Source organism: Notamacropus eugenii, chromosome 6, assembly GCF_028372415.1.
Source record: "Notamacropus eugenii isolate mMacEug1 chromosome 6, mMacEug1.pri_v2, whole genome shotgun sequence".
Classification (NCBI taxonomy): Eukaryota; Metazoa; Chordata; class Mammalia; order Diprotodontia; family Macropodidae; genus Notamacropus; species Notamacropus eugenii.
Genome location: NC_092877.1, coordinates 99,411,836 through 99,431,165, shown reverse-complemented (window position 1 = coordinate 99,431,165; position 19,330 = coordinate 99,411,836). Strand labels below are relative to the sequence as shown.

At 36.8% G+C, this 19,330-nt stretch overlaps 1 pseudogene; it reads left to right on the top strand.

Annotated features, from left to right (window-relative positions):
* The first annotated feature begins 9,384 nt into the window (after positions 1-9,384).
* Positions 9,385-19,330, top strand: part of LOC140512089 (kallikrein-14 pseudogene) — a 75,704-nt pseudogene continuing 65,758 nt past the window's right edge.

The window sequence follows — 19,330 nt, the reverse complement described above, 5'->3', positions numbered from 1 at the left end:
AGTTACATATGCAGTATGCAACAAAACTAGGGTACTGAGTGAAGTGTTGTCCATAGTTTGTAATTTTATGTTATTTAAATCATTATTAAATTTTATAGAATTAAACAAGTATTTCCATAACATAGTACAATAATAAAAGATGATTACAAATGAAACTACAAATCTACTATGCACAACTTGATATTCATTTCAAATATAAAACAAAATTCTCATGGAAATTTATATTTGCTCCACCCCCTTCTGCCCTAGAGATGGCTACCATTAGAAAAAAATAGATGAGTGTGCATGTGAAAGAGAAAGAGAGAGAGAGAGAGAGAGAGAGAGAGAGAGAGAGAGAGAGAAAGTATGTATGTGTGTGTATGTATGTATGTAAAATTACTCTATACATGCTTCTATTTATCAATTATTTCTCTGGATGCAGACACTGTATTTCTTCCCATGTCCCTTATAGTTAATTTGGCTATATTTGAAATAACTTATTCATTCAAAGCTGTTCTTAAAACAACATTTCTGTTACTGTATATGATGTTCCCTGAGCTCTGTTTATTTCAGTCTTCATTATTTCATGCAAGTCTTTTCGTGTTTTTTCTTAAATCATTGAGTTCATCATTTCTTATAGCACAGTAGTATTCCATTGAAATCATACACCACAATTTGTTCAGCCATTTCCCTAACTGATTGATATTCCTGTAATTTACAGTTCTTTGCCACCACAAAGGGAGCTGTGATAAACATTTTAGATCATAGGAAAATTTATTTTTTCCCTAATTATTTTGAAATAGATCAGAGTGGTATTTCTGGGTCAAAGGGTATAAGTAGTTAAATAATTCTTTTAGCATAACTCCAGATTGCTCTCCAAAAATGATTGAATCAATTCACAATTCCTTCAACAATGAATTAATGTCCAAATCTTTCCACATCCTTCCAATGTTTGTCACTTTCCACTTCTATCATTTTAATCAATCTGGTAGGTGTAAAATGATATCTCAAGGTTGTGTTAATGTACATTTCTCTAATCAATAATGATTTAGAATATTTTATATGGCTATAAATTTCTTTGGTTTCTTCATTGGAAAACTGCCTGTTCAGTGAATTTGAAAAAATATTTTGAGTTAACCAAGGTATCAGGACCTTAACTGTCTGGTAGATTACATTACTAGGTGGAAGGTAAGGGTACATGACCATATTGCATGGCTAAAGTGAAAAAAAAATTAATATTATAAAGCTTTTATTTCACAAAAGATCTCCAATCATTAAAAAATATCAAACTCTAAATTAGTTATTGAGCTGAATTGAAAGAACAGCTGTCACTTTTCAAGTCTTAGTATATTTTAGTCATTTTTATCCTTCATTAAAAGATTTTTAAAGATCTTCACTTAATGTCATTTATTAAAATTGTTGTGGGATGTAATGATATTCTTGGAATAATAAATGGATGAAATGATAATATATCTGCTTATTAAAGATTATTTTAATAGAGGAAACTGGAAAAGAATAAAGCCAGCTTTCTTCAGTATGCAAATAGTCATTCATTTTTTTTCAAAATGCACAGTATAGATTATTTGCCTTTCAACTATCAAACAAAAAAAGGGAAAATATTTAGAGAGAGAAAAGGAAAATGAACTAGGATATATAATGCTCCAATGCAAAGGAAATGCAAATGTTTCAAATTACAAATAATCATGTCCTTACATTCAATTCTATCATGAAGGGATAAATAAAAATAGAAACACAGAATTGCTATTTAATGCATTCATCATTTTTCTAAGGACATCTTTTTCCCCCTAGAATGAATGCTACAAGTTATGGTCCAACTGTGACACACACTATTCCCTTTGATAGATAAATAAGAATTTATTGACAACATAAATATATATATATATATATATATATATTGTTTTGCTTTAAAAATAAAATTTTTATAGCTTATTTCAGAATAAATGCTTATATGGGACTAAGACAAATGACATTTGAATGACTAAAGGATGTTCACTAGAACCTAGATTAACAATAGAAGTGGTTAGTAGTACTGTGCAGCTCATTACCTATTAAAATTATTGTAGGTGCCACAATGGATAGAACAATGGCTCTGAAGTCAGTAGAATCTGAATTCAAATCCATTCTCACTTTCTAGCTACATTTCTCTAGAAAAGTCACTTAACTTCAATTGCCTCCAAGGGAAAAACATGATTGAAGGACACTAAGTATAACAACCTATATGGAAAGAACAACAAAATAATTGAAAGAGTCCTGAAAAATTATGGTAACCTCAAAGTTTTGCCCCAAAGAGGAGACAAGAAAATATACCTCTTTCACTTATTTGAAGATATGGAAGATACATAGAAGGGACGGCAAATGGGAGAAGGGAGTAATTAGAAGTAGACACTTTTGGGGAGGGACAAGGTCAAAAAAAGAGAATAGAATAAATGGGGGTAAGGATAGGATGGAGAGAAATATAGTTAGTCTTTCACAACATGACTATTATGGAAGTCTTTTGTAAAGGTACACATATATAGCCTATACTGAATTGCTTGCCCTCTCAATGTGGATGGGTGGAGAGGGAAGTAGGGAGAAAAGTTGGAAATCAAAGTTTTAGAAATGAATGTTGAGAATTCTTTTTGCATGCAACTGGGAAATAAGAAATTTCAGGTAATAGGGTATAGAAATCTATCTTGCCCTACAAGAAAAGAGAGAAGATGGGGACAAGGGAAGGGAGGGGTGTGATAGAAGGGAGGGCAGATTGGAGGATTAATCAGAATGCAGATTGCTTCAGGGTGGGAGGAGGGGAGAGATGGGGAGAGAATTTGGAACTCAAAATTTTGTGGAAATGAATGCTGAAAACTAAAAATAAATAAATAAACATTCAAAAAAAGGAGATGTGGGAGATTACAGATGATAGGATCATAGTCAAGAATATTTCCTAACACATTCTCATCACCAAACTAGTCTTCTTACTGTTCCTAACAAACAACACCCAATCCCTCATCTCTGCCTTTTCAAAAGCTATCCCTCATGTCTGGGGAACTTCCTCATCCCAGCATCTTAGAATATATGTGTCATTAATATCATCATCATGATCATCACAACTAATGCTATATTTGTAGTGGTTTGAGTTTTACAAACACTTTCTTCATAAAAATGCTTTGAAGGAAATAAGTATTACTATTTTGATTTTGCAGATGAAGAAACTTAGAACAGGAAGGTTAAAAGATTTGCTCACATGGCTTCCTCCAGATGAGTCTTTTATGTTGCCCTGCATTTTTTCATTTTTTAAATTTTGTTTTGTTTTGCTTTTTGTGCACAGCATTTTTTTAAAAAACTGTTATTAAAGAAAGAACAATAGATCTCAAATCAGAAGAACTGAGTTTCAGTGTTGCATCTATCAATTACTAACTTTGTGATCTCCAACAAGGCAGTTAGTCTCTTTGGTATTCGGTTTTCTAGTCTGTATGACTGAAATATTAACATCCTTTCTACTGAACTCACAGGCCAATAGTGAGTCCTGAATGAGATAATATATGAAAAGTGCTATATAATTATCAACTACTGTTATGATAAATTTTTTCAACACATCTTCTCTGACCAGGAATGACATGTCTTTCAGACTAAATCCAAACTGTTGATCATCAGATGAGGACTATGACTAAAGATTCCTAAAACTTCCAGATGCCTGAACTGTGATCTTTTTTTTTGGTCCTTGTTTACATACTAGACTAAAATTTTCTTCTTTGTAGAAACAAACTTTTCAGTTCTGTTTTACATCTCTCTTCTTTCTCCTACCTGTAAAATGAGAGTCAAAACTTGCTGATCTGTCTAGGAGATGTGTGCACCTTCAAGGAAACAATGTTCTTTTTTCATTTCCTTTGCAATTTTTTATGTCTAGATACACTCTCCAAAAGAGTTGCTGGGTGTGTCTTCTGCAGATATTTAGCTACATGGGAATATTTCATGGTAGTCTATTGAGTGAGAAACTTTGAGTCAGGTTCAGGTAGAAGCTCCTGGATACCCCAAACCACCCTCCTCCAAACACTGCCCGCCTCCACTTTTCCCTCTCATTATGATTGTGATAGAATAGGAGAGACAGACAGACAGATAGAGACAGAGAGAGACAAAGAGAGAGACACAGAGAGACAGAGAGACAGAGAAAAGACAGAGACAGAGACAGAGAGGAAACTGAATGCTAAGAACCATGTATTTATTAGACTATCCACAAATTAACAAATGCTTGACTATTATTTTCTTTCTTTTAGGGAGACAATTTTTAAAAATGAAGAATTTATCAAAGGTCAGTACAAAATATATATTCAAATACCTATCATCAACACCAACAAGTAAGGGTAATTTTGTATTATACTTGTTCTTACAACTATCACAGTTAAATTCCTTCTGACAATTTTGAAACAAGAGGATAAAGTGTAAAGAAAATGAATTGAGAAAAATACAATATTCAGTTAATTTTTTAAAAAATTCTTACAAATAATGATATGTATACGCATTTACATGTGTGTATTGTGTGTAGGTGTGTATATATATATATGCATATATACATATATATGTATGTATGTATGTATATCCCGGTGTAATGCTAAAAAAAAAAATGAATTGAGAGACGTAGGCTTAAGTCTGCTTTTGAAACTTATTCATTCTATTACTATAAGCAAGGATCCCATCTCTCCTATGCACAATGTCTTCATATGCTTCTACCCTTAAATAACCATTGAAAGGAAAATATTCATAATAATTCATAAATGGATTTTTATAATTGCTATGGTATATGAGTTTCAGGAATTATAAAAGGATTAATCTGAACTGGACATTAGAGAACTTCTAGACAAATGTGTGCATGTGTGAATAGAGAAGGAGGTAAAGACAGAAACAGAGGCAGATAACATCAATAGACATAGCATGATTTTATGTCCCATATTGTCCCTCATCAGCAGTTTGATTACAAAATCTGCTAGAGTAAAGCTATTATTTTTAAAGTTTCTCATCAATTATATTTTCCACAGGGACTGAGTCAAGATGGCAGAGTAGAAGCACAAACCTGCTCAAGCTCTCCCCATAAAGACCTTAAAATACCTGTAAAAAACAACTCTAAACAAATTGTAGAGCAGCAGAAGCCACAAAATGACAGAGTGAAACAGATTTCAGTCTAAAACTGCCTGGAAGCATGAAAGGAAGATTCTACTGCACTGGACTGGGAGTATAGCACAGCCCAGTACGAGCTGTGCAACACAGATGGCAATGGAAAGGGCTTCAGGGTACTGAATCACAGGCATCTGCTGCAGTTTCCAGATTTCTCAACCCACATATACCAAAGGCAGCTTCAAAGGACAAGGAGAAGTTTTTTTCACCTAGGTGAGAGGGAAGCATGGTAAGGCCTTAGCAGCTGCCTGTAGCAGCCACCTCTATAGCTCTCAGGCTATGTAGAGTGGGGGAATCAAACAGCTGATCTGTGACTCAGTACTAAGTAGTAGTCCTGGGGTAAAGAGGAGCACTGGCATGGTGGAGCTGGTGGTGGCTATGGGGAGGGAATCCTACTTCCAGTTCCAAGGCAGAAAAGAGTGCTTTTGCCTGCTCAAAGACCAGAGCACAAGCCAGGATAAGAGCGAACACCCCTTCTTTGACTATGTCACTTTGGAGGAACTGAAAACTTACAAGTCCCTAGAGATACCTCAGAGAACAACTGCACAAAACCTCTGAACTCTGGGGTATTATACGCTGTACTTGACAAAGAATTCAAAAGTAAAGTAACTGGCTGGAAAAATTCCAAACAAGGGGAAAAACAAGACTATAGTAAGTTACTTTCATAGTGAAAAGGTATTTTGTTCCATCCTTACAGATGAGGAAGAGCAAAGCATACAATCAGAGGAAGACCAAAGCATACAACTGGAGGAATACAACAAGGTTAAGGCTCTGACATCCAAAGACTCCAAAAATATGCAATGGTCTCAGGCCATGGAAGAGCTGAAAAAGGATTTTGAAAGGCAAGTAAGAGAGGTGGAGGAAAAATTGGGAAGAGAAATGAGAGAAATGCAAAAAAAATCATGAAAAAGAGTCAACAGTCTGTTAAAGGAGGCCACAAAAAAGCTGAAGAAAATAACAACATCAAAAATGGACTAACCCAAATGGGAAAAGAGGTCCAAAAAGTCAATGAAGAGAAAGATGCCTTAAAAAGCAGAATAGGACAAATGGAAAAGGAGGTCCAAAAACTCATTAAAGAAAACAGTTCATTGGGGCGGAGCCAAGATGGCGGAGTAGAAAGACACACATACGCTACCTCTGAACCCACTGCCCATAAAACATCTGTAAAAAAAGAACCACTGGCAAATTCTGGAGCAGCAGAAGCCACAGAACAAAGGAGTGGAGGAGATTTGTGCTCCAGAGAACCTGAAAACCTCTCCAAAAGGTCCCTCATGCCCGGACCCGGAGCAGAGCCCAATTGTGCCTCAGTGGTGTGGTGCGGAAAGGAGCAGATCTGAGCAGGCTTCAGGGACGGAATCTCCAGTGGCTGCACGGGTCCCCCACCAACAGGTGACAAGGGTCGGTGAGAAGGTCTCTTTGGTGGGTTGAGAGGGGTGTGGGGTGCCCCCATAACTCAGGCCCCCTTGGGAGGCAGCAGTGGAGGCAGGAGCAGACCAGGGTTCCCCAAGCAGGTAGGAGCCCCGATCCATTGTTGAAGGTGTCTGCATAAACCCCCTGAGGGAACTGAGCCCCAGAGGTGGCACTGCCCCCACCTGAGCACCTGAACTTAATTTCACACTGACTAGCAGCCCTGCCCCTGCCCAAAGCCCTGAGGCTGGGAAGCAGCATTTGAATCTCAGACCCCAAGTGCTGGCTGGGTGGATCTGGAGGCAAGGTGGGGGTGGAGAGGACACTCAGAAGTCAAGTCACTGGCTGGGAAAATGCCCAGAAAAGGGAAAAAAAATAAGACTATAGAACGTTACTTTCTTGGTGAACAGGCATTTCCTCCCTTCCTTTCTGATGAGGAAGAACAATGCTTACCATCAGGGAAAGACACAGAAGTCAAGGCTTCTGTATCCCAGCCCACTCAATGGGCTCAGGCCATGGAAGAGCTCAAAAAGGATTTTGAAAATCAAGTTTGAGAGGTGAAGGAAAAACTGGAAAGAGAAATGAGTGACATACAAGCAAAGCATCAAAAACAAGTAAACACCCTGCTAACAGAGACCCAAAAAATGCTGAAGAAAATAACACCTTGAAAAATAGGCTAACTCAATTGGCAAAAGAGGTTCAAAAAGCCAGTGAGGGGAAGAATGCTTTCAAAAGCAGAATTAGCCAAATGGAAAAGGAGATTCAAAAGCTCACTGAAGACAATAGTTCTTTCAAAATTAGAATGCAACAGATGGAGGCTAAAGATTTATGAGAAACCAAGAAATCACAAAACAAAACTAAAAGAATGAAAAAATGGAAGATAATGTGAAACATCTCATTGGAAAAACATCTGACCTGGAAAATAGATCCAGGAGAGACAATTTAAAAATTATGGGACTACCTGAAAGCCATGATCAAAAGAAGAGCCTAGACATCATCTTTCATGAAATTCTCAAGGAAAACTGCCCTGAGATTCTAGAACCAGAGGGCAAAATAAATATTCAAGGAATCCATAGATCACCGCCTGAAAGAGATCCAAAAAGAGAAACTCCTAGGAACATTGTGGCCAAATTCCAGAGTTCCCAGGTCAAGGAGAAAATATTGCAAGCAGCTAGAAAGAAACAATTCAAGTATTGTGGAAATACAATCAGGATAACACAACATCTAGCAGCTTCCACATTAAGGGATCGAAGGGCATGGAATATGATATTCCAGAAGTCAAAGGAACTAGGACTAAAACCGAGAATCACCTATCCAGGAAAACTGAGTATAATACTTCAGGGGAAAAATTGGTCTTTCAATGAAATAGAGGACTTTCAAGAATTCTTGATGAAAAGACCAGAGCTGAAAAGAAAATTTGACTTTCAAACACAAGAATGAAGAGAAGCATGAAAAAGTAAATAGCAAAGCGAAGTCATAAGGGACTTTACTAAAGTTCAACTGTTTACATTCCTACATGGAAAGACAATATTTGTAACTCATGAAACTATTCAGTATCTGGGTACTGGGTGGGATTACACACACACACACATGCACATGCACAAGCACACACACATAGAGAGAGAGAGCACAGAGTGAATTGAAGAGAATGGGATCATATCTTAAAAAAATGAAATCAAGCAGTGAGAGAGAAATATATTGGGAGGAGAAACGGAGAAATGGAATGGGGCAAATTATCTCTCATAAAAGAGGCAAGCAAAAGACTTTTTAGTGGAGGGAAAAAGAGGAGAGGTGAGAGAAAAACATGAAGTTTACTTTCATCACATTCCACTAAAGGAAGGAATAAAATGCACACTCATTTTGGTATGAAAACCTATCTTACAATACAGGAAAGTGGGGGATAAGGGGATAAGTAGGGTGGAGGGGGGGATGATGGAAGGGAGGGCATGGGGAGGAGGGAGCAATTTGAGGTCAACACTCATGGGGAGGGACAGGATCAAAAGAGAGAACAGAAGTAATGGGGGACAGGATAAGGATGGAGGGAAATATAATTAGTTTTTACACAACACGACTATTATGGAAGTCATTTGCAAAACTACACAGATTTGGCCTATATTGAATTGCTTGCCTTCCAAAGGGAAGGGGTGGGGAGAGAGGGAGGAAGAGAGGTTGGAACTCAAAGTTTTAGGAACAACTGTCGAGTACTGTTCTTGCCACTAGGAAATAAGAAATACAGGTAAAGGGGTATAGGATGGAGAGAAGGGCAGAGAGGGATGACAGAAGAGAGGGCAGATTGGCAGACAGGGGCAATTAGAATGCTCGGTCTTTTGGGGTGGGGGGAGGGGACAAAAGGGGAGAAAATTTGGAACCCAAAATTTTGTGAAAATGAATGTTAAAAGTTAAAGAAAGAAAGAAAGAAAGAAAGAGAGAGAGAGAGAGAGAGAGAGAGAGAGAGAGAGAGAGAGAGAGAGAGAGAAAGAGAGAAAGAAAGAAAGAAAGAAAGAAAGAAAGAAAGAAAGAAAGAAAGAAAGAAAGAAAGAAAGAAAGAAAGAAAGAAAGAAAGAAAGAAGAAAAAAAAGAAAACAGTTCTTTAAAAATTTATATGGGGAGACATACTGGGGAGCGCAGCCAAGGCAGTGGAGTGAGAGAGCAAGTGCTCAACTAAGCTCTAAGACAAACTCAGATCTTCTAAAAACAGAATGTGAACAAATTTTATAGGGGCAGAATCCAATAGGAGACAAATTGTGTCAGATTTCCAAACCAGGTCATCCTGGAAGATTGACAAGAAGGATCTGTTGCACAGGGCTGGAAGAGTGCACAGTCTGTACCAGCATGGACCCAGTCATAGCAAAATCGAGCAAGAAGCAGCTGCAGCACTACAGATTCTCAAAAATATCAGCTCAGGACAAGGGTACAGTGGAAATGAGCAAAGGAGAACCACCGAACTCCAGGCAACTGCATCAGCCAATCTTGAAACTATCAGGTTGTAGATTAAATATCTGTAAGTCACTTTCTTGAACTTCTGGGAGCCAAGATGGTGGAGTGATCAGTAAATGCTATCAACCTCCCATTGTTGATCTTCAAAAACCCAGAGAATATTTCCCGAGGAAAAATCCTGGAACAGTGGGATCAGCTGAAACAGTCTGTTAGCCCATAGGGCTGGAACATCACAAAGTGGGGAAGGGTTCCTCTTGCTGTGGCTGAAGGTGTTCAGTGCAGGAATGGAGCAGTCCCAGACAGCCCTGTTTCAACAAACCTGGAGAAGATCCTGAGCCTCAGGAGGGTGGAGCCCATAATCATCAACACCAAGATATCAGGCATGCCTCAGCACAGCCAGAGGAATCAGGAAGACACTAGCGCAGATGAGGTTCAACAACTGCTGAGCTTGCTTATGAGACTAGACCTCCTGTGGCCAGACCACTCCTCCACCACACTTAACCCAGCTGGCTCCAGGGTAACTCTTGGGAAACTCAGAAACACTTCATGTAGTTTCTGCTTAGGCACATCAACCAGCACAGCACCAGGTAAGCTGCAGCATTTTAGGTTCTAGATGAATGAACCAGAGGACACAATGCGCAAACCCTTAAATTTTAAGCACAAGAACAGTGGGAGAGAGTTCCTTGTGCCCCAGAAGCAGAGATCCACTATAAAAGCCAGGAAAAGGGTGATTGTCATGAGCAAGAAGCAAACCAGAAAAGATCATAGGATCTTTCAATGAGGAGAACCAAAACATGAGACTGTACCCCTATCTGAAACTTCAGAAGAGAATATTAATTGGTCTTCAGTCCAAAGGGTATTCTTGAAAGAACTCAAGAAGGGTTATAAAAGCCAAATTAGAAAAGTAGAAAAAACTGACCAATGATTTTAAAAAATATGGAAGAGAAATCACAGAAGAATTTAAATGGAAAATTGGAATAATGGAAAAGGAAGTACAAAATGTAACTGGGAAAATTGAACAAATGGAAAAGGAAGTACAAAAACTAAGTGGAGAAAATGATTCCTTTAAAGGAACAATTGGATAGATAGAAAACAGAAAGTTAGCTGAAGAAAATAACATATTAAAAATTGGAACTGGACAAGTGGAAGCTTATAATTCTATGAGACATCAAGAAAGAGTCAAACAGAATCTAAAGAATGAAAAAATAGAAGAAAATGTAAACCACCTTACTGGGAAAAACAACAACAACAACTATTGACTTGGAAAATAGATCCAGGAAAGAAAATCTAAGAATTAATGGTCTAACAAAAAGCCATTATGAGAAAAAGAGCCTGGACAATATCTTCAAAGAAATCATAAAAGAAAACTGCCCAGAGGTCTTGGATCAAGAGTGCAAAACAGTCATCGAAAGAATCCATCATTCACCTCCTGAAAGGGATCCCAAATTGAAAACACTAAGGAATATCATAACCAAATTCCAGAACCATCAATTGAAGAAGAAAATACTTCAGGCAGCCAGAAAGAAGCAATTCAAATATTGAGGAGCTACAGATAGGATCAAGCAGGACTTGCAGCTTCTACAAGAAAAGATCAGAGAGATTGGAATATGATATTACATAAGGTAAAGAGCTGGGAATGAAACCAAGAATGAATTTCCCATCAAAATTGAACACAATATTTCAGGCAAGAAGATGGACATTCAATGAAATAAGGCATTTCCAGACCTTCCTGATGAAAAGGCCAGAGCTCAATAGAAAATTCCATCTCCAAATACAAGTCACAAGAGAGGCATAAAGTGGTAAACAGGAAAAAAACAAACTTGCTATTCTATATGGGCAAATTGTTTACATTCTTATAAGTGAAGATGATACTTCTTAATCTTGACACTTGAATATTTATTATGATATTTAAAAGGGACCGATATAGAGAGAGGGAATGGGTATAAATTAAATGATGTAATGACAAAAAGTGAAGGGATTGTAATGGGGATATGAAAAGGAGGAGACCAAAAAAAGACAAATTATATCACAGGGAGAGGCATAAAAACAGATTATACTAGAGGAAAGAGTGGAGGGAGAGGAGTATCGTTTGAAATTTACTCTCATCTGATTCAGTTTTATGAAGGAATGGCAAACTCAGTTAAGCATAGAAATCTAACTAGCTCTATAGGGAGCAGGAGGGGAAGGAGGAAAGAAAAGGCAAGGGATCCTAAAAGGCAGGGAGCAAGTAGTAAGGGAAAGGGGGAGGAAAAGAGAGGAGGGCTGAAAGAAGGGAGGGAAGACTGAGGGAGGTGATGGTTAAAAATTAAAACTATTGTGGAGGGGAAGGGAGAAGGGAGAACTAAAATCATAAATGGGGGAGAGGAAGGTAAGAAAGATACAGATAGTAATCATAACCATGAGTGTGAATGGGATAAACTCTCACATAAAACGGAGGCAGATAGTAGAAGGGATTAAAAAGCATAATCCAACAATATGCTGTTTAAAAGAAATACATTTGAAACAGGGGGAAACACATGGGGTAAAGGTAAAAGGCTGGACAGAATATATTGTGTTTCTGCTGATGTAAACAAAAGCAGAGGTAGCAACCCTAATCTCAGAAAAACAAAAGCAAAAATGGATCTAATCAAAATACATAAGGAAGTATTCACAAGTGAATTCTATCAAACATTTAAAGAATAGTTAATTCCAATGCTATGTAGACTATTTGGGAAAATTGGTGGAATCCTACCAAATTCTTTTTAAGATGCAAATATGGTTCTGATAACTAAACCAGGAAGAGCCAAAACAGAGAAAGAAAATTATAGACCAATTTCTCTAAGAAATATACATGCAAAAATTTTAAATAAGACATTAGCAAAAATTATACAGCAACTTATCACAGGTATAACACATTATGATCAGGTGGGATTTATACCAGGAAAGCAGGCCTGGTTCAATATTAGGAAATCTATCAGCATTATTGTTCATATTAACAACAACAAAGCTAACAGAAACCACATGATTATCTCAACAGATACAGAAAAAAGGTTGCAACAAAATAAAACACCCATTCCTACTGAAAACACTGGAGAGCATAAGAATAAATGGGGTCATCTATAAAATAATGACCAATATCTACCTAAACCTATCAGCAAGCATTACGGGTAATGAGGTTAAGATCGATGCATTTCCAATAAGATCAGGGGTGAAACAAGAATGTCCGTTATCATCATTTCTATTCAATATGGTACTAGAAACATTAGCTTTAACATTAAGAGAAGAAAAAGAAATTGAAGGCATTAGAGTAGGCAAAGAAGAAACTAAGTTGATACTCTTTGAAGATGATATGATGTTATACTTAGAGAATCCCAGAGAATCAACTAAAAAACAACCTGAAATAACAAACAACTTTGCCAAATTTGCAGGTTACAAAATAAAACCACATAAATCATCTGCATTTCTATATATTAAAAATAAAGCCCAACAGCAAGAGATGGAAAAAGAAATCCCATTTAAAGCTACAGTAGACACTATAAAACATTTGGGAGTCTGCCTGCCAAAACAAACCCAGGGACTATATGAATACAACTACAAAACATGTTTTGAACAAATAAAGTTGGATATAATTTAAGTGAGAAAACATCAGTTGCTAGTGGGTAGGCCGAGCTAATATAAAAAAAAAATGCAGTTTTACCTAAATAAATTTACTTATTCAGTGCCATACCAATCAAACTACCACGTAATTATTTTCTAGAGCTAGAAAAAAATAATTTCAAAATTCATCTGGAAGAACAAAAGGTCCAGAATATCAAGGGAATTAATGAAAAGAATTTGGAAGGTGGCCTAGACCTACCAGATCTCAAATTGTATTATAAAGCATCAATCAAAAGCAATCAATAAAGCAGTATTTAAAGCAGTCATCAAAGCCATTTGGTACAAGCTTAAAAAACAGAGGGGTAGACCAGGGGAATAGGTTAGGTCAAGACACAATAGTCAATGAATATAGCAATCTACTGTTTGATAAACCCAGGGACCCCATCTTCTGGGATAAGAACTCACTGTTCGACAAAAATTGCTGGGAAAACTGGAAAATAGTGTGGTGGAAACTGGACATAGATTAATGTCTGACATCATACATAAGAATAAAGTCCTAACATATACATGGCCTATGACTGATACTCTAAACAAATTAGGGGAGCAAGGAATAGTATATTTGTCAGATTTTATGGAGAATGGAGAAATTTTTTGACCAAACAAGAGATAGAGAACATTATGAAGTGAAAAAAAAGAAAAAAATTTGATTACATTAATTTGAAAAGTTTTGGCACAAACAAACCCAATGCAGCCAAGATTAGGAGTGAAGCAGAGAACTGGGAAAAAATTTTTGCAACTAGTGTCTGTGATAAAGCCCTCTTTTCTACAATGCTGAGAGAACTGAGTCAAATGTGCAAGAATACAAGTCATTTCCCATTTGATATATGGTCAAAGGATATGAAGAGGCAGTTTTCAGAGGAAGAAATTGAAACTATAGTTTGAAAAAATATATGAAAAAATGCTCTAAATCACTATTGATTAGAGAGATGTAAATCAAAACAGCTCTGAGGTACGACTTCACACCTATCAGACTGGCTAACATGACAAAACAGAAAGATAATAAATGTTGGAGAATATGAAGGAGGATAGGAACACATTCATTTTTGGTTGCGCTGTGAGCTGATCCAACCATTCTGGAGAGCAATTTTGAACTATGGCCAAAGGGCTACAAAATGTAAATATCCTTTGACTGAGCAGTATAGCTTAATCATCATTACTTCAGGCAGGTCACTAAGGAAATACATAACCATAAGAAATAAGTCCAATTAAACAACTCTGGAAGTAAAGTGGAGGAAGGTGCAGGCATCTTATTTCTTCAGCTGTTTTCAAGGGGAAACCACATTGTCCTGACTTTTTAGTTCAGGTAAAATGATCATCCTATTAATTTACCTGCTCTTGGTTTTTAATCAATATCTGATACATATAACCTGTGTTTGGAAATTTCTGTGTCATCTATCCAAATGGATATGCAATCATCTGAATCTTTAATTATGATATTACCTTTATTTCAAATGATGACTATATAAACGAGTCAGTGTATGCTTCAATATTTTGATTGAGAAAACCTTGATTCAGTCAGTAAATCCTGAAGAAGGATTATCTGATGTAAATTACAGAACCATGATCTGGAATAACAAAGATGTTGGGCTACTCTCCAGCTATTAGAGAGCAATCAGTCCTAGTTTGTGGTAGAGACACAGCATGCATTCAGGAGAACTTGGCATCCAACAGTAGCCCTAGATGAAATAGTTTACCACCTGGGGAGGTTTGAAGCATTATTTTGGAAATGTTGATTTGGTGCAATCAGTTGTTTATGGCCAGTGAATACTTGTTTGAATAATTTTTTCTCCAGTAAATAAAGCTGCGGCCTTTGTCCTTCCTAATAACAGCTCTGAATTAAAAGAAAATGATACATGGATGGGTGAGGATGTATATTATCACTGAGAAGTGGCCAGGATTCCTCTTGGCTTGGAATGTTTTGCATAAAATGGAGTTCCCGCTGAAGGCATAAAGAGACCTCCTAGTACTTTTTATTTCATGAAAGTTTCCATATTCTAAGCAAAATGCATTAATGGACAAAATATGTACAAAAGAAGACAAATACTGTAGCCACCACCCTGTTTGAGAATTCAGATGCCAATTGTAGAAAAAGCCTCTTCCCAGAGCATCTGGCTGTTTGGCAGGATCTGAAGGCAGCTGTGTTGGCTGCTTTCACTAGATCATGAGATTGCCATAGGGCGCCACAACTGCCATGTGTCCTGCCTCACTTAGCCTGAATGGAATTTTCATTTACCCCACTCATGATTCTGTGATTGTTTTGAGGTTGTGTTTTACAGCAAAATTCGCTTTCTGATCAAATCATAACAGGAGAACAGAACAGGGTCTTACGTTTCACACTTAGCTTTGCTCTCATCATATCTTTTAAATCACTTTTGCTAGTGTACTTCATATAATCAATCACAACTGTTTCAAGTATTGACAATCGTTGTCTTTGTCAAGTCATATCTTCTTATAGTGTCCCTTTCAGAAGTGACCTGTTAAATCACATCCTGTGGTTTAATTATTTTTTATAAAGGGCCAATAAGGCAAAAGTACACAAGAGTTCCTCCCCTATCTTGGAGTGGTTACTATCCTTTTCAAATGTTTAAAAATCCATTATTTTATTTTTGATTTTTGTCCTTCAATCTTAAGGAGGATCAATGGCATCAAAAGGGTGATTCTTGACATACTTATGAACTGGGTTTAATTGAGACATAGCTATGCAAAGTCATCAGTTTCACTCTCTCCTCCAGAATCATCAGAGTGCAGAGGCAAGACAAAAATAAAATGACTGACAATGGCCCATGATGCAGTGGGTGACTTTGGATTTGGGTTTGGACGGTGGTGGATCTGGACACAGATCTTTCACAGGTCTCAGTTTGTCTGAGGGAATGCTCACTCAATGTTTAAGGGATAAGAAAGAATTGAGAAAAGAGATGGCTTAGTTTTCCATCACAAAAGCATCAGTCTGGGAAGGGAAGACCTTTAGAGTTTTTGGCCACAACAGAATCTTGTGTTTGAATATCAAATTTTCTATTCAACTTTGGTCTTTCAGTCAGGAATGGTTAAAGACCTGTGTTTCATTAAATATCCATTTTCCTCTGAAGGATTATGCTTGATTTTGCCTCATAGGTTATGATAGGTTGTGATCCTAGCTCCTCTGCCTTTCAGATTATCATATTCCAAGTCCTCTGATTCTTTAATGTGGAAGCTGCTAAATCTTTTGTGATTCTGCCTATGGCTCATTGGTAAAATCGGTTCTTTTTAGCTTCTTGAAATATTTTTCTTAATCTGGAAGCACTGGAATTTGGCTATTGTATTCCTTGAAGATCTCTTTCAGAAGTTGGTTGGTGAATTCTTTCAATTTCTATTTTACCTTTTTGCTCTAGGATGTCAGGGCAATTTTCTTTGATAATTTCTTGAAATATGATTTCTAGAATCTTTTTTGATTGTGGTTTTCAGGTAATCCAATAATTCTTGAATTATCTCTTCTCAATCTATTTCCCAGATCAGTTGTTTTTTTCCAATGAAATATTTCACACTTTCTATTTTTCATTTTTTTATTGTTTCTTGATGTCTCATAGAGTCATTAGTTTTCACTTGTCCAATTATAATTGGTAAGAAATCATTTTCTTCAGTGAGTTTTTGTATCTATCTTTCCATTTGGCCTATTATGCTTTTAAAATACAGATTTTTCTCTTCAGTATATTTTTATGTGTCTTTCACCATTTGATCAATTACATTTTTAAGGTGTTATTTTCTTCAACATTTTGTGTGGCTCTATTACCAAGCTATTGACTCTCTTTTTATAATTTTCTGGCATCACTTATTTCTTTTCCCATTTGTTTCTCTATCTGTCTTATTTGAGTTTTATAATCCTTGTTGAATTCTTGCAGGCATTCTTTTTGGGCTTGTAATCTTCCTTGTATCTGCTTTGATATCCTTGTCTTCTTCTGGGTTATATCTTGATCTTTCTTGTCACCATCGTAACTTGTTATGGTAAGGTTCTTTTTTGTTGTTGCTTGGCCTTTTTCCCAATCCATTTCTTGATTTTTAACTTTATGTTAAGGTACAGTTCTACTCCTTCAGTGGGAGGAGCATTTTCCTAGGCTTTAGGATTTTCTGGCTGCCATCTTCAGAGCTAGTTTTAAGGGTATGTAGGTTTCCAGTGATTCCAAGATTATATGATCTTCAGAGAGATATAGTCATTGCTGTCCTGGCCTGTGCCAGGTCTTTACCCAGGAAGGGGCTCTGTTACTCTGGAGCCACAAGCACTAACATTCCTTCTGGCCTGGTGACTAGGACCAGGTCCACCTCTCTGTTGCAATCACAGTCACTAATGCTCCCCTTTGTCTTTGCATTGAGATAAGGGTCTCTGCTCCATGTAGCTTCAAGTTCTATCACTACTTCTGAAACTTGAAATTGTGTATGGACACAGCAAGAGGGTCCTAAACCCAGCACAGCACAATCTCCTTCTGATTAGTTGTTTGACACCCCCAGAACTAACACCTTTGGACTGAGAACTACTGAAATTGTTGCTGCCACCAATGCAGCCACCTCCTAAGTCCACTGCTGGTGCTACAATCAAGGCCTGTACTGTTTAATCCAGACTATTCTCAAGGCTTGATCACTATTCTGGTGAGATAGACTTTTCTTACTACCTCTTTATTTGTCTCACCCAACTTTTTTTTGGTTCTGTTACTCCAGAATTTAATTTGAGATAATATTTTAGAGTTGTTTGGAGGGAAATTTGGGAGAGCTCAGTTGAATTTTCTCTATTCCACAACTTGGCTCCCAAGCCCATCTTTTTTTTGGAAGTGAAATTTGTAATATAACAGCCTCTGATGAATTAATGAACCTCAAACTGGAGGCAATGATATGTCTGAACAAGATGCAACATGTAACCCATAAAAACAACAGTATAAGAGGAAATGAAGATACCATCATTGAATTACATGATAGGAAGAGAAAATAGATTGGTCACTGAGGAATAGAAACAGATGATAAATGTATAAACAGAATAATCCAGTGGTACTCTATGTTGTCAGGAGGAAGTGATGAAGGATCCCAGTAATTGAATCAGTTGCCTCCCCCCTCTTTAAGAAAATTGTGGGATTATATGACAAGAAGCCCACAAGATGGTAAATATGAATTGCAGTCTTCTTAGATTTCCAAACTGAGGACATCACAGATTTATTTGAGTATTTAAAGGGAGCAAAACCCTATATATTCTTGATTTGTTTCTTTGTTAAGATAAGAATGTATACTTACTTTTTTAACAAGAAAAACAACAAAGTCATATGTCTTTGAAATTAAAATGATGAAGAAAGAATATAATAGAGCATTTCATTTTAGAGAGGAAGAAACTGAAACCAAAAAAAGTTAAAAAGACTTGATTTACACAGGTAATGAGTAACTGAGACAGAATTTCAATTTATGCTTTCTGCTTTCAAAGCCCAGCTTCCTTTCATTTATCAAATTCTTTCATGATACCCAGCTTTAAATTTTTGAGAGGGCATCATGTAGAAGAGTTATCTTACCTTAGAAAAAATTACAAAAAAAGTAATTAGCAATAAAAACAGTTGGAGTTATCTTACCTTACAAAATAAATTGATCAATAAAAGCAATTAGCTGGGTGGAGGGAAGGGAGGGTAACAAGGAGATATATTTAATTTTAATACAAGGAGCTAAATACAAGGATCAAAAGTGAATGCAGCCATTATTATTGCCCCATTAATGAGACTTTGAGACATTTTGTTTCAACATAGGTCATATTTTCCAACAAGATGTGAGAATCTATCCACAAAATTAGCCCTGAAATGATGTGAACACATCTAGCCCAGTGTTCTTCCCTTCACATTTTATCATCCCAGTATGTTTTTTTGTTTGTGTTTGAACATAATTTTGGTCAGAGTAAATAAAATATTGCTATGTTATTAGGCAGAGTGCCCACATGGAAACTGTAGATCTTTATTTTTGGTTAACACCTGTTCATCCTTTGAACTAGAAAAGGAGCACCAACACCACATTGTTAGGTTAAGATATTGTGGTTTCAACTGTGGCTTATCAGTTCAATACGAGCTCAGAAGGCTTTCCCACAAGTCAGGCACAAATAGTTCATTTGAACATTTGGGATGGAGATATCTCAAGAATTATGCATCTTATGTTTCTTTTTTGTTACTGAAGTTCTGTCTTGCTCCCCCCCCCCCCATGGAGCTTACAGTTT